Source organism: Lynx canadensis, chromosome D1, assembly GCF_007474595.2.
Source record: "Lynx canadensis isolate LIC74 chromosome D1, mLynCan4.pri.v2, whole genome shotgun sequence".
Taxonomy (NCBI): domain Eukaryota; kingdom Metazoa; phylum Chordata; class Mammalia; order Carnivora; family Felidae; genus Lynx; species Lynx canadensis.
In genome coordinates, this window is record NC_044312.2 from 85,949,198 (window position 1) to 85,963,717 (window position 14,520).

A 14,520-nucleotide genomic window follows, 5' to 3' on the forward strand; every position below is an offset into this window, starting at 1 on the left:
TAAAGATTTTTTTTTAGGGCAGTTACAGGTTCACAGCACAACTGAGAGGAAGGTACAGAGATTTACGACCTATCCCCTGCCCCCACACATACATAACCTCTCCCATTGACATCCCTGATCACAGTAGTAGATTTGTTACACTTGCTGAACCCACATCAACATCATAATCACTCAATGTCCAGACTTAACTTAGGGTTTACTCTTGGTGTTGTACAGTCTACGGGTTTGGCCAATGTAGAACATGTATTCATCATTATAATATCACAGAGTGTGTTCACTTTCCTAAAAATCCTGTGTGATCTACCTATTTTTCATTTCTTTCCCCCAGACACCCATGTTACCTTTTGGAAAAATGAATGTGTACAAGTATATAAAATCTGAATTTCACTTTCCATCAGGAATCATATAATTTTGGAATGTCTTATGCAGAAATATTTGCCCAAAACAAATCAAGTTAATTATTTTCATGTAGACAGATTTCAATGTTAAATCTACTTGTAGAGAAAGAACAAGTTTCTTGAAAGAATATCAGATACTATAAGATCACTCATTTTTATTAGTGGAACTAGTTATAGGTTCTAGAGTCAAAAGCAAGACTAGTTCCTACCTATAAAATAAGTGGATTTATGGCAGTGAAGCTTAATACTGCTCAAGTAGAGCAATGAATCCATCTCAGGTCATAAATGAAAAAGGAACAAAATAGTATATTTGGAAAAGCCATGTGTCATTAACATAGTCTCAAAGTACCACTCTGGGAGAAGCTATAATATAGACATCATTTATGTTTAAATTTCCATAGTTTTTAATGTGTTTGTTTCTGAGTTCTAAAAAACATAATAAACCAGGATCCAACATATATTCCATTCATCCATGAAGTTTTCCCCAACCTTGCCTGCCCATATCAAATACTCTTGATTATTTAGAGCACTGATTAAAAAGCCTGCCTTGCTTGGGGCCCTGGATTACAACATGTTACTAACCTGCTTGGGTTTTTTGTTAAGTCTACTATCTTATGATCAAACAAGCAAATAGACAGTATTTATGCCATGATCTTTATTTTTTGCAACAACTAAGCCAAAACTGGAATTCCGATATTTGGTGGTAATATTAGTGAGTAGAAATTCTTGTAAAGCACAATCACTTTTGTATGACCTAAGCTTCTTTCAAGTTAGCTAAATACAGTGATGAAGTGTTATCTCTGGTATAACTTAACAAATACAGAAAGGAATATGCTAAGAGAACCCAGAACATATTACCAGAAGCCTATGGAAGACTGTGACCCAGGCTATCTTTACCTAGTCCTTGATCGCAAGGAGTGGAACAAAAGGGAGGGGAGAGTAAAGCAAGCCAGTAAGTAATACATGGCTTTCTGGTTTATTTAATTAAAAAAAAAAAAAAAACTCATTAGATCCTTAAAACAACCTGTGAAGTACTGTTATTGATAGTTAATAGAAGTAGGTTCAAATATGGGACATGCTAATCCCATTTATCTGAAGCCTATACATTCTAATCCCCATGCGTCCACTTACAGTAAAGAAATATCCTCTACATCTCACAGACGTCAATGCTTGATATAAAGTACACAAATCAAGGAAACAACCTCATCACTTATGAGCTCTTTAATACGAGCTTCTCTATAAACAGGAAAACCTCTAAGTGTGGATCTCTTAAAATCAAAGCAGTCACCTTTGCTGACCTGTCAATTACTTGGTCTCCAGTAAAAAAATTCATGATGTTGAAATTACTCCACTTATTTTTGGTATAGAGTGCAATGTACACTTTAAAAATCAATTTTATAGATGTATACTTATATACAGTAAAGGGCACTCCAAGTTTGACACTAGTTTTGGAAGGTGTGCACACCTACATAACTTAATCACAATCAAGATGTAAAAGTTCCCATCCCAGTACCAGGCAACTAATGAGATCCATGACTAGAAACTAGTTTTACCTGGTCCTAAATTTCATATAAACAAGATTGTACGTACATACTATTTTGTATCTAGCTTTTGTTCAGCAATTTTTTATGATTAATCTATCTTGTATGTATCAGTCACTCATTCCTTTTTACCTCTAAGTAGAATTCTATTGTAAGTCACAATGTTTGCCCATAAATCTACTGATGGACATTTTTCTTTGAAGTTTGGGCCGGTTACAAATAAAGCACTATAAACATTGTGTAAATCCATTTCTTTTCAGTAAATACCAAGGGGTAGAATTTATGGGCCATAAGTGTATGCTTAACCTTAAACTTTTCCAAAGTAATTAAATCATTTTACACTCCTACAGCAATGCATGAATATTCTGGTTGCTCCATACCTTGGTATATTCCTTTAGAATTTTTTTTGCCATACTAGGGGCACCTTGGGGTACTTAGTTGATTAAGCGTCCAACTGTTTATTTCAGCTCATGTCATTATCTCACGTTTCGTGGGCTCGAGCCCCACATTAGGTTCTGTGCTGTCAGCATGGAGTTGGGTTGGGATTCTCTCCCTCTGCCCCTCCCCAACTGATGCATGTGTGTGTGTGTGCACTCCCTCACTCTCAAAAATAAACTTATAAAAAATCTTTTTCCATTCTAGTAGGTTATTGGTATCACATTGTGGTTTTCATTTGCATTTCTCTGATGGGCATTTTTTCTTGTGCTTATTAGCATATCTTTTGTGAAATATCTATTAAAATATTTTACTCATTTTTTAAAATGGGTTTTCTTACTCATTTTAAGAATCCCTTTTTTACCTTGAGTATAAGTCCTTTGACAGGTATTGCAAATATTTTCTCATAGACTAGGATCTTTTCTCCTTTGCAGTCTAATCTATTACAAAGACTATACAATGTTTTCTAAGCTCTAGAAATTTCATTTGGTTCTTTTTTATATTTACAGTTTCTTTCCTCATTATGTTCATCCTCGAGATCCTTGAAAATATTTAGAATTAGTGTTTTAAAGCACATGTCTATTAATTCCATTACTTCTGCCTTTTCTGGATTTAATTGATTTTTCTTCTGGTTACTGGTTACACTTTCATACTTCTTCACATATCCAGTAATTTGTGATTAAGCTGGACATTCATTTGTTGAGTGGATTTTGTTGTGATTCTTTAGAGCGTGCTGAATGTTGAGGAGGTCTGCTTGTTTTAGGGGAGGCAGTTAAGTTAGCTGTGGATTAGCTTATTCCTTTCAAGCCTCGGTTTTTTAATTTTTTTTAATGTTTATTTATTTTTGAGACAGACAAAGACAGAGCATGAACGGGGGAGGGTCAGAGAGAGGGAGACACAGAATCTGAAATAGGCTCCAGGCTCTGAGCTGTCAGCACAGAGCCCGACGCGGGGCTCGAACTCACGGACCGCGAGATCACGACCTGAGCCGAAGTTGGACGCTTAACTGACTGAGCCACCCAGGCGCCCCTCAAGCCTCGTTTTTAAGCTTGTTAGGTTGGGTCTATCTCACAGTGTACTCTAAGCGCTACGTTAGGCCTACTACTAAGGCAGGATATTCTGGGATCTCTATTGAATATGCTGAGTATTCAGTGACATCTATCTGTTCTGGCTGGTCAGAACTCCAGTTGCTCTCAGCCCTGTGTGAGCTCTGGGAATTGCTCAGCTCCCCACTCCTTCTTTGCTCAGTTTCTAGGTTTTACCATAAATGGGTACAATTTAGTATTCAGCAAAAGCCAAGAGAACATCTATGGAGATTTATGTTGATCATTCGGTAGCTCTGCTTTCTCAGACAGTTTTATCCATAAGTCCCAACTACTTAAACTTCCCTCTATTCCAGTCTCTGTCTCTTCAGCTCAGCAAAACCACTACCTTTGGCTCAAATTTTACTTCAGTACCTTCTGAAAGGTACCTCCTGCCTTACAGGAGAATGTAGGGACAAGTAAAGGGTTTGCTTTATTTGTTTCTCCTCTCTTAGGAATCTGTCCTGTACTTCCTGCTTCTGCATTCTCTGAGAACAGGTGTTCCACATATTTTGTCCGATTTTCTAGTTATTTATGACAGGACAGCAAATTCAGGATCACTTCATCGTTGCCAGAAACAAACGTTCAAATTATCTAATTTTAAAAGTCTGTATAATTTTTCTTAGCATACTTCATAGTAATATGAAGAGAATACTTTTGGTAAGAACTAAAAGTTCTGATGTAAGTAAAGTGGCATCTCTCTCCACCTTGCATCCCTTTCAGTTGCATCCCCTGTATGTTTCTGTTTTACCCTTTCCCTTCAAAATCTCTAGAAAAGATTTGCCAAACTCAGCATGTACAAATAAGGAAGCTCAACATGGTATTGCTTGTATCTCAAAATTGGCAAAAGTAGAAATGTTCCTCAGTAGGTAGAGGTTAAGTAAAATATGACTTATTTATATAATAGACAGCTGGTTAAAAAAAAAAACAAATAGATTTACATGAAGACAGTGAAAAAAGTTGCAAGGCAATATGTATAAATGTTTAAAGAACCCCACAAAACTTACATATTTCAAAATTTACATGTTTATGAGCAGTATATATTGCTTAATTAAAAAATGTATAGGGGCGCCTGGGTGGCGCAGTCGGTTAAGCGTCCGACTTTAGCCAGGTCACGATCTCGCGGTCCGTGAGTTCGAGCCCCGCGTCCGGCTCTGGGCTGATGGCTCAGAGCCTGGAGCCTGTTTCCGATTCTGTGTCTCCCTCTCTCTCTCTGCCCCTCCCCCGTTCATGCTCTGTCTCTCTCTGTCCCAAAAATAAATAAACGTTGAAAAAAAAATTAAAAAAAAAATGTATATAAATCTTCCTCAACTTACCATGAAGTTATGTCCAAAAAAACCCATCATAAGTTGAAAATACAGTTGACCCTTCAACAATAGGGACTGGGGTGCTGACCCCCCTCCCACTAGTCGAAAATTCATGTATTACCTTTGACCTCCCCCAAAACTTAACTACTAATAGTTTTGTTGTTGACGGGAAGCCTTGATGACATAAACAGTCGATTAACACGTATTTTATATACATATTCTACATCGTGTTCTTACAATAAAATAAGGTAGAGAAAAGAAAATGTTCAGAAAAACATAAGGATGAGAAATACATTTACAGTACCACAGTATAAAAAAATCTACGTGTACATGGACCCATGCAGTTCAAACCTATGTTGTCTGTTCAAGGATCAACTGTATTCTAAGTTGAAAAGGCATTTAATACACTTAACCTACCAGATGCCATAGCTTAGCCTACCCTAGTTTAAACACACAATACATATTAGCCTACACTTGAGCAAAAATCACCTAACACAAGCCTATTTTATAATCAAGGGTGACATATCTCAAGTAATTTATTGAATGCTGCACTGAAAGTGAAAAACAGAATGGCTGTATGGTACAGGATGGTTGGATGCAAATGGTCACTTTACCCTCTTGATTTGTGAGGTAAATTACAAAAGTAATTAAGTAAAAGTACTTAAGTAAAAATAAAACTTAAGTCAAACCACAATAAATCAGGGGCCGTCTGTGTGTATATACATATATACACACACATATATGTATCTTAATATGCCTCGTCCCTTCAGTGATACTTGTACTTTTTGAAAAGAGAACACTGTCCATCACGATGCAGGTTAGGATGAGCTTTGTTCAATTATTATTATTATTTTTTTTGCCTTTGATAGTGTAGAGAGGGACTGAACTTCCAATCTATATAGAAGGTTCTGTTTCTTTCTATAGTACAAATAAATGATTGCAATTCGCACTACTGTTACCAGATCTCTGGATAACTAAAATATTAGCCTAGCTAAGAACTCATTTATTTAAATAAACATAAAGTACAACACATTTTTGTTATGGGTCCAAAACTTAAAACTTGACCTTTCTGGTATAGACTGAGACAAGAAACAGAACAAAAATTTTCTAACCCCAAACACAGTTATTATCTGTGGGATAACCTGTTTATCACTAAACTGGATATTCAAACCAGTTAAGAGAAAAAAATCCTATAGCAATATTATAATAAAATATTAATAGATAAAATCGTAGTTTAAAATGTATTTTAAAAAGAGCTATTATAACTTTGCAACTAAAAACTCATTTATAATAAATGTTTGCAAATTACCAAAAATGGAAATCCCTAATTCCATCCATGCCTTTGTTCGTTACTTCTCATAACCAAAAGTGTAAATGGTTAGATTACTTTTCCTGTTCATACCTTTGTAAATCTGCCATACCAACTTGAATGAATTTGTGAAGCTGAGTAAGAATATATGAACATGTTTACAATGAATACCACATAGAAATTTTTACTTGGGCTCTAATCTGAATTTTCCATCGCTTCTCGGCCTTTTGGCTAAAATCAAGTGTAGTATCTAATCTGAATTTTCCCAGGGCTAACTTTTAAAGCATTGAAAGAACCCTTAAAACATTCTTGTTTTTCCTTTCTACGTCAGAGGTGTACTTCCTGATGTATGATAAAACCTAATCTCAGGGCTGGACAAAAGAATCAAGCCTCTAGTTCTTAGCTATACTTACTGAGGTCTAGTTAAGTGCCTCCTTTATAGTACAAGCAACAAATGTAATTGCCTCATGGCCCGCGGGTGTCCATTTAACAAAAGAGGCTTTGTGAACCAACCCACAGGTGTTACTTTTCTGGATTCAAGTGAAATCTGATGCAAGAGTCCACAATATCAAATAACACATTTACTAAATAGCAATCAAACTCATTTATTTAAGCAAAAAATATCTAATTAAGAAAAAGTTCCAACTGAAGAATATTTGTATGTCTGGCCTTTCAAAAGTTTCAAGAAACAGAAAACCCGAATAATAGATTCATTGTTAATTAACCCTTTTTGGCGGGATATTTTATAATCTACAGGCAACAAAGGTAGGGTATACACTGGCCTGCTACTACTCAAACCTCAGTAAGCTTTCTAAAATGACTATAAATGAAAAGGAAAACAGTAGTTATTAAAGAAACAAAAATCATAAAGGCAAGGAAAGGGATAAAGTTTTAGGAATCCTTTTTTGACATCATTTTTTCCTTTTCCCGAATTATAAAGGAAAAGGAGAGGTACACACATTTTATGAAAGCAGTCAGATAAAGCCTTATTTCTTTTTGGCAAAAGTAAATGGGGTAATAATACATCAGTTAACACTTTAATCTTAAGAGTATGTAATTTTCCACATATATTTTCAAGATTTTGTTTTGGGTCTCCTGGAATGATAAATGTGAAATATAAAAATGTATAATTTCCCTACCCTGGAAAAAAGCCCATATGATGAATGTACATTTCATTTCACATGTCATTTCACTCTAACAATTAATGCCAAAAAATTGTTTTTTATGTTACTATCTTCCAGTTAAGCAGGATCAAGTCAAATTACTATATACCATTATGTGGCTAATGCATATTCTGCTTAATCATGACTTATATAACCAAAACATAGCCATGGTAAGATGCTGTGCATACAAGCTACTAGGGAGAATATTGGGAAATGAAATAATTATATAGTTCTAAAAGAACTTCTTAAAACCCAGTATTAGTATGATTTATGCAAAAGCAAAATTAGAAACATCATCAATAATCATTGGAGTTTATGCTCCCTATAACACCAACAAAAGCTATACACAAAGATATGTATGTCAGAAAGTGAAGCACTGAATCCTCTAGGAGGCCATCAAGTAGAAGAGCTTTTGATAACACAAGGCAGAGAAAACATGATTAATTTTAATTTTAAAAAATGGGAGTCTCGGGGCGCCTGGGTGGCGCAGTCGGTTAAGCGTCCGACTTCAGCCAGGTCACGATCTCGCGGTCCGCGAGTTCGAGCCCCGCGTCGGGCTCTGGGCTGATGGCTCGGAGCCTGGAGCCTGTTTCTGATTCTGTGTCTCCCTCTCTCTCTGCCCCTCCCCCGTTCATGCTCTGTCTCTCTCTGTCCCAAAAATAAATAAACGTTGAAAAAAAAAAATTTAAAAAAAAAAAAAATGGGAGTCTCAACTGCCAGTTATGAGTATCTCTGAAAGCCAAACTCAGAAACAGTTTCACAAACATTCTATTTTCATGGACATTCTCCTTGGCACAACTTCTTGCCCACGTTTGTCTACCAGGAGTCCTGATGGTGGTACTCCCAAATGCTAGATGCCTGACAAAGGGATTAACATTTGTAAGGACCAGGCATGAAACAGTTAACACACTGATTATTTCAGTGGGAACTATTTCCGGGCAGTTCTGCTTCTTTTTCTCCCCATTTAAATGCTCACTTATTACTCTTCTATCTGCATCATTCATGGGGACTGTTATTGTTCTTCCCTACTTAAAAATGTGCCACGTTGGGTTCATTAGCCAATTATCACCAAAGAGGAATTTCACAGAAGTTCCAATAGGCTATAGCTCCAGGTTGGAGTAATGATGGGGGATGCTTATTGAGCATCTGCTTGCTGAATAGGTTTAGAGCTTAATCTAAGACTTGACTTGCTCATTCTCATAGCTATTGCAAGCTAAGCTCTGCAAGTACTTAATACCTCCATCCAGCCTGAAGAGGAATTTCTGATGGGCTGTCTCAGCACAGTGGTTAAAAGATACAGTCTACAGAACAAGAGTCCTGAGTTCAAAATGTAGCTCTGCCACTTACTAGGTTAAGTACCTTAGGCAGGTTATTTAAAACTCTTCCATATAACTGAGACTAATAAATACCTTACAGAAATATTTCGGAGAACCAAATGAAACAATACATAAGGCTCCTGGCACCCAGTTAGCACTCACTAATTATTAGCTACTGTGTTTATCAGCTGCCCCACCTGCTGGTATGAATGGTGTCTGATGGGCTTTCTTTGTTCCTAGTTTCCTAAACAGTTTACCCAGTTCTCTGCAAAGTGAAATTCAGTTTTTAAGATCAAATCTCCCAAATATAGTTAAGACTACCATTTTTATTTTTTCAACAGGCGTCTTAAGCAATGTTTATCAAATACCAAATGCTTAGGCTCTTCCTTGTGAAGCTTTCACTTCTTTGCAACTGTATACCAACCAGTCAGAAGGTACACAGTGGGGGAAGGTGTTGGGACTAAAGCCAACAAACATGCCTTTTCCATCCAAGTACTAACCCGGCCTGACCCTGTTTAGCTTCTGAGATCAGACAACTAATATGCCTTGCCATCCTAGCCATCTAGTATTAATGTCCCAATCCTGTAGTATTGTTTTTCTAGGACAATAGATTATTTTGCTCTTCTTTTTTGTTCTATTTGTAAAATAATGTTACCTGTTTTGCTTTTGGATTAGTACTTAAAAGAAGCATCTCAATTCTCATTTCAAGACTATCTCTGTAGCTTCATTTTAATACACCCTACTGTACACTCTGGTTCTCATATTCCAAAAGATGAGCCTAACTTAATGAAACACAGGGTATTTCAGAGAGTAGTAGAATGGAGTGGTAAGTATGTAAATAATGAATTTTCTCATTCTCTGAGAAAAGTCTAAACAGTTGGCAAATCAGATATATACATACTGTGCAAAGCATGTACTATTATGTTTCCACCAAAATTTTTATTCCTGGGACTTCAAATAATTCTTCCCAAAGTCAAAACTCATCCCTATATGGATTTACTCCTATAGATGAATGAATAGAGCTTTTTTCCATTTTCTATGGCTCCCATACATAAGTACTTCATATGGAGACTGGCTAAGAAATCGATTCAACAGCTGAAATGGTATAAGAAATAGAAAATCTGGGGTAGAAAAAAGAGTCCATACTCCAAAGAAGAAATAATTACAATGAAATATGTAGATCTTGTTGTATTTGATGTTACCAATGCCTTAAAAAAACACACACAAAAGGCATTATGTTACGTTTTTCTTGACAGATAGATAATTCTTCCACTTGTGTTTTATTCATCAAAACCACAACTCTAATGCACCATACCGTGGAAGGTATTTAAAATGAAACCTAGCTTTGTGAATACAAAATTCCAAGTTAGACTAGTGGACGACAGATGACATTTTTTGTAACGATGTAGTAAGGTACAAACAGGAGAATAGCTGGAGATCTTTAAAAAGTAAGATTTATCTCTGAGGGCTGAGAGCACCAAAACATTGTTTTAACTAAGATCATGAGAATACACTGTGGACATTCAGGAGGGAATTGTATAATACCCAAATGTCATTCTAGGAAAGCACTTGGGTTTTTTTCCCCACTTATAATAATTTAGCTGCCACTGTATTCATTTAAAATAAAGTCTCTCTTAGGCTTATTAGACAGGCTATATCTTCTCTCCATTTCCCAAATTAACATGTCCCCCCAGAATCTCCTAATGTACCATCTACCCTCATTGCTAAAACCAGAAATCTGGCTCCATTTTAAGCCCTTCAGTTCCATTTCTTCCAGCATCCAATCCAGTCTAGATATTTCCTTACTCTTTCTCCAAACTTTGTACTGCTTTCCATTCTTAATGTTATTATCTTAATTATGTCTTACAGCCTATTAACCGGTCTCTCAGCCTCCAGTCTTTCCTACTCCAAACTTTCCTCTATTAATCTATACTAATATCGGAGTGACTTTTTATTTTTTCCAAGAATTTAATAATATTGGGTTTTTTTACACAAGAAGTAAACTTTAAAGTTTTTATTTTAAGGGTGATTTTAAAAAAACTATCTGATCATGTTATTTCCCTGTTTGAGACACAAGGAACTGAGTGCTGTTTACCTTTTCATTTCTTTTCACTACCCACCCCTCCCCACTATATGTCCCAGACAGGAGAACTTACTTTTTGGCAGATGCCCAAAGCACAATGATATACTCTCCCTTCTAGACCTTATGAATATGCTGCTTGCTTTGGTCAACTCCTACTGATTCTTTAGAATTTCAACTCAAGCTTTACTCCCCTGCCTGTCTGGAAAAATCCTATCGATCCCAGTCTAAATAAATATTGTCTTGTGCCTTATCATAGCACCCTGTATATAATTCTATTTCATCACATTGTAATTCCTTGTCTGCTCTTCCAATCTGGCTATAAGCTTCTAGAGCTATACTGTCCATTTTGGTATCCGCTAGTAACACATGTGGCCTTTTAATTTTACAAATTATATAAAATTCAAATTCAGTTCCTCAGACACACTAGGTATGTGTCCTATGCCCAGCAGTCACATGTGCCTAGTGGCTACCATACTGGACAGTGCAGATCTAGAATATTCCCACTTTGCAGAAAGGTCTATTGCACAGCACTGAAGGCAGAGACTTAATCTACTTTAACATAGTTCTGGCCCTCAAGTAAGTGCTTAATAGCACTTAGTTATGGAATTAATAAATACATAAATAAATAAAAGTAAAAGGAAATTTGTGAAGTTAATGTCTGGCAAATTTCACCTGCCACTATGGCTTGCTGAGGACCACTTACGTCTTCTCCACCAACCCACCTCCCCAACTCCCAAGTCCAGTGCTTCTAGCTGCTCTAGAGCACAGCCTCATTAAAGAAGATGCCTAAATGCTGGGATTGGTTTGGGGTTAGGTACTACATTTGCATTTAGGGTTAGAAATCCATATTGGTCCATGACCCTACACCTACTTTGACTTTCTTTTCATAGGTAAGTCAGGTCAAATTCATGTTTCTTCAGATGACAAAAAGACTCTCTAATTCTTCCTGATTTAGAGATTTATACACACAGTGTACAGGAAGTAGATCAGAATCTTAAGTTGCAGCTTACAATTTTAAATTGCTCACCCTACAGTTTTAACTGTTAAGGAGAAAAATCTCTCTGTTGGCACTTCAGGTGTGTTTAGTGGGGATGTAGGCACTAGCTGTGTCAAACTAAGTGATTCCTACGCTATCTTCCAATAGTTATGAAAATTCTAATGCAAGAGGAAAGCATTCATATATGTAGGTTAGCAGTACAATGGCTTATAATGCCAACAGTTTAACTTACAATTTTCAACTGTCTTATAACATGCATACCTACTTTTACATGTTATTCCTCTTTTCCAATTCTAATTTTAGGCAGATGATACTTTTGTAGAGTGAGAATGCTTTTATGGACTAACATTAAGTGAGTCACTGAAACCCACAGAATTTTAATTACCTAAAGTGGGAACATAAGAACTTCCTTTAGACGCTTATTTCAAAAGACATTTCAACATATTCCACCTCGTCAACAGCAGCTTTCCAGCAGAGCACTGTATCAGATTAGGAGGCCACATGACACTCAGAATATACTCTCTACCATTAGAGATACAGTCTGCTTCAGGTGCCGACGCTGAACAGCAGCATTACAATTTCAGTCTTCTTAATTTCTTTCTCCCAATTCCTTTTAGGCAACCTTAAAGTAGAAAGGTCTCATATAACTTTCAGATAAACATACATAAATATTTCCATTTTACTGAATTGCATAACTGTCTCCCTCGATTCACATCAATGGCACTGGTTTTCCAACTCTGAGTGGTTAAAATATATTTAGGTGAGCAAAACACAGTTTCAAGAAGACTTGTTACTCTTTCAGCACAAATGCTGATCTTCATACGTATATGAATATATATTCAAACATACATAAGATAAAATACATTTCTACAAAATAAAATTCTATAAACTACATCTTACTGTTAAAATAAGATTAAATTATTCTGAAAATGTCCAGAGAACCCATCAGAAAATGCTTAAGTTGTGGAGGCCTCAAAGATGGTTATTTAATGTTAATATCAGAAGAAAAACACCTCAGAATTGTAAACAATAAGTCAAATTTATCTTCAGAATTGTGTTAGCTATAGGATGAAAAAGTCACGTCATCTCCGCAGTGAACTTCACTTTAGCAAAAGAGTAAACATATTTCCTCCACATCAGCTGCAATCAAGGCATTAGCAGTATGCCACGATTGATTATCCCGAGACCCGTTGCTGAGAAATGGATGTGTAGCACAGGTTTTTATCACTATAGTCTGCAAAAAGCAAGTCTCTTGCTTAGATATCCTAGTTGTAATAAGTGACATTATTAGGTAGTTCTTCTGGTTAAATGACATAAGGATTTAGTGTATCAGCAGCTTATAATAAACAAGCCCTTTCAATCTGATGATTCCTTTCCCTCCACATAAGTACTTTTTGTGTTTATAATACAAGTGGTAATAGAAGACCATATGGTTGTGACTTTTAGCTAAAGTAAATGACATTTAAACAAACAGAAAAACAGCATTAAGATATTCAAGGATTTGAACTATGACCTAAATACACAGTACACAGTAAGGGGCTATTAGTGTTAACTTTATACAGTGACCATTTTCTAACACTGTCCAAATAGTGAGTTTTTCAGTTTGCTGATCAGTTTTTCAGAAATATTTTCCAATACACTGTAAAACAGCTTTATCACTGGCATATTACCCCATTTACAACTTCTCCTTTTAAAAACAGTATCCCACCAATATATCCTGAGAACATTTAATCAGTTCTTTCTGAAATATAAAATTGTTTTCTATTGCTTACATCTCTCTCAATAACAATAATGATGTTGTTATTAACATATATATAATTTTTTTAAAGGCAAGAAATACTACATTCCTTAGTCACCTAACAGACTACTGTTTGGTGAACATTTCACCTTTTGTGTATAACACTGGGATCTGTGGTGGCAAAAACGAAAAAGTTTTAAATAGCCTTATATTTTGATAGGTTAATAACAGATTAAAACATAATTTTTCTAATAAGTATAGATATGTTTGCTTTAACAAAAATAAAAGATTGTGATGCTCTAATTACAGGAATATACTGAAATCCTCATAATCACAGATCTATTAATATGTCCATTTAATACAGTGGCTGCTATGGTTGAGAAACTATAAAGTTGTAATTACATGAAAGATTTAAAAATGATTCATAATATAGTGAACAGCCAATGCAAAGCAGAAGTTTACACTTAAAGCAACAATTTACCAATTACAGGTAACAACTTTACCCATCGTTAATCTGCCAACCAGTAAAAGGATCAAAAGAACAGAATACTTATATAGTAGTTAATACGTGCAAAAAGCACATGAATTTCTACTGAAATGTAGAAAACTGTTGTGACCATACGGCCTAATTAGCAGGCACTGCATGTTGCTAGGGCAATTTAGTCTTTACCTAACAAAACTACCACAGCATTTCTGGGGCAACAAACCTTCCCTTAGAAGGTCCAGGGTACCTCATCTACCATTCCTTTAGAAGACTTAGTCTAGACCACATTCAGAGTATTCCACAACAATAAGTCAATTCAGAGCCAGGTGAATTTTTAGTTTGCTTAATAAAAGGGCTGAAAAATGTCACTGATTCCAAAAGTAAGTCACTTGGGGAAAGAAACATTTAATCGGCACTCTGCTGTCCTGCTACAAAGTAACAAGGACATCCTAATATTTTCTACAACTTTCATCTGGAATCATGGAAGGTGGTCAGGTAGCCTGTGGAACTAGCTTAGCTTTCAAAACATCTATGAAGACTACAATAACCACAGATTGCCAGTTTCTCAGTATTATATGGTTTACTGAGCTACAGGAACACCTACCTTACCTGAAAAATAGTAACAACATGCACTTAGGAGCAAGTTTGCAGCAGAAACTAAAGGAAA

The 14,520-nt window shown here is 35.9% G+C and overlaps 1 protein-coding gene and 1 pseudogene across 5 annotated transcripts in view; one reads left to right on the forward strand and one right to left on the reverse strand.

The window, feature by feature from the left end:
* Positions 1-14,520, reverse strand: part of IMMP1L (inner mitochondrial membrane peptidase subunit 1) — an 83,793-nt gene that overhangs the window by 2,169 nt on the left and 67,104 nt on the right. The window lies entirely within an intron of this gene.
* On the forward strand, positions 6,284-6,435 carry LOC115526675 (annotated as a pseudogene).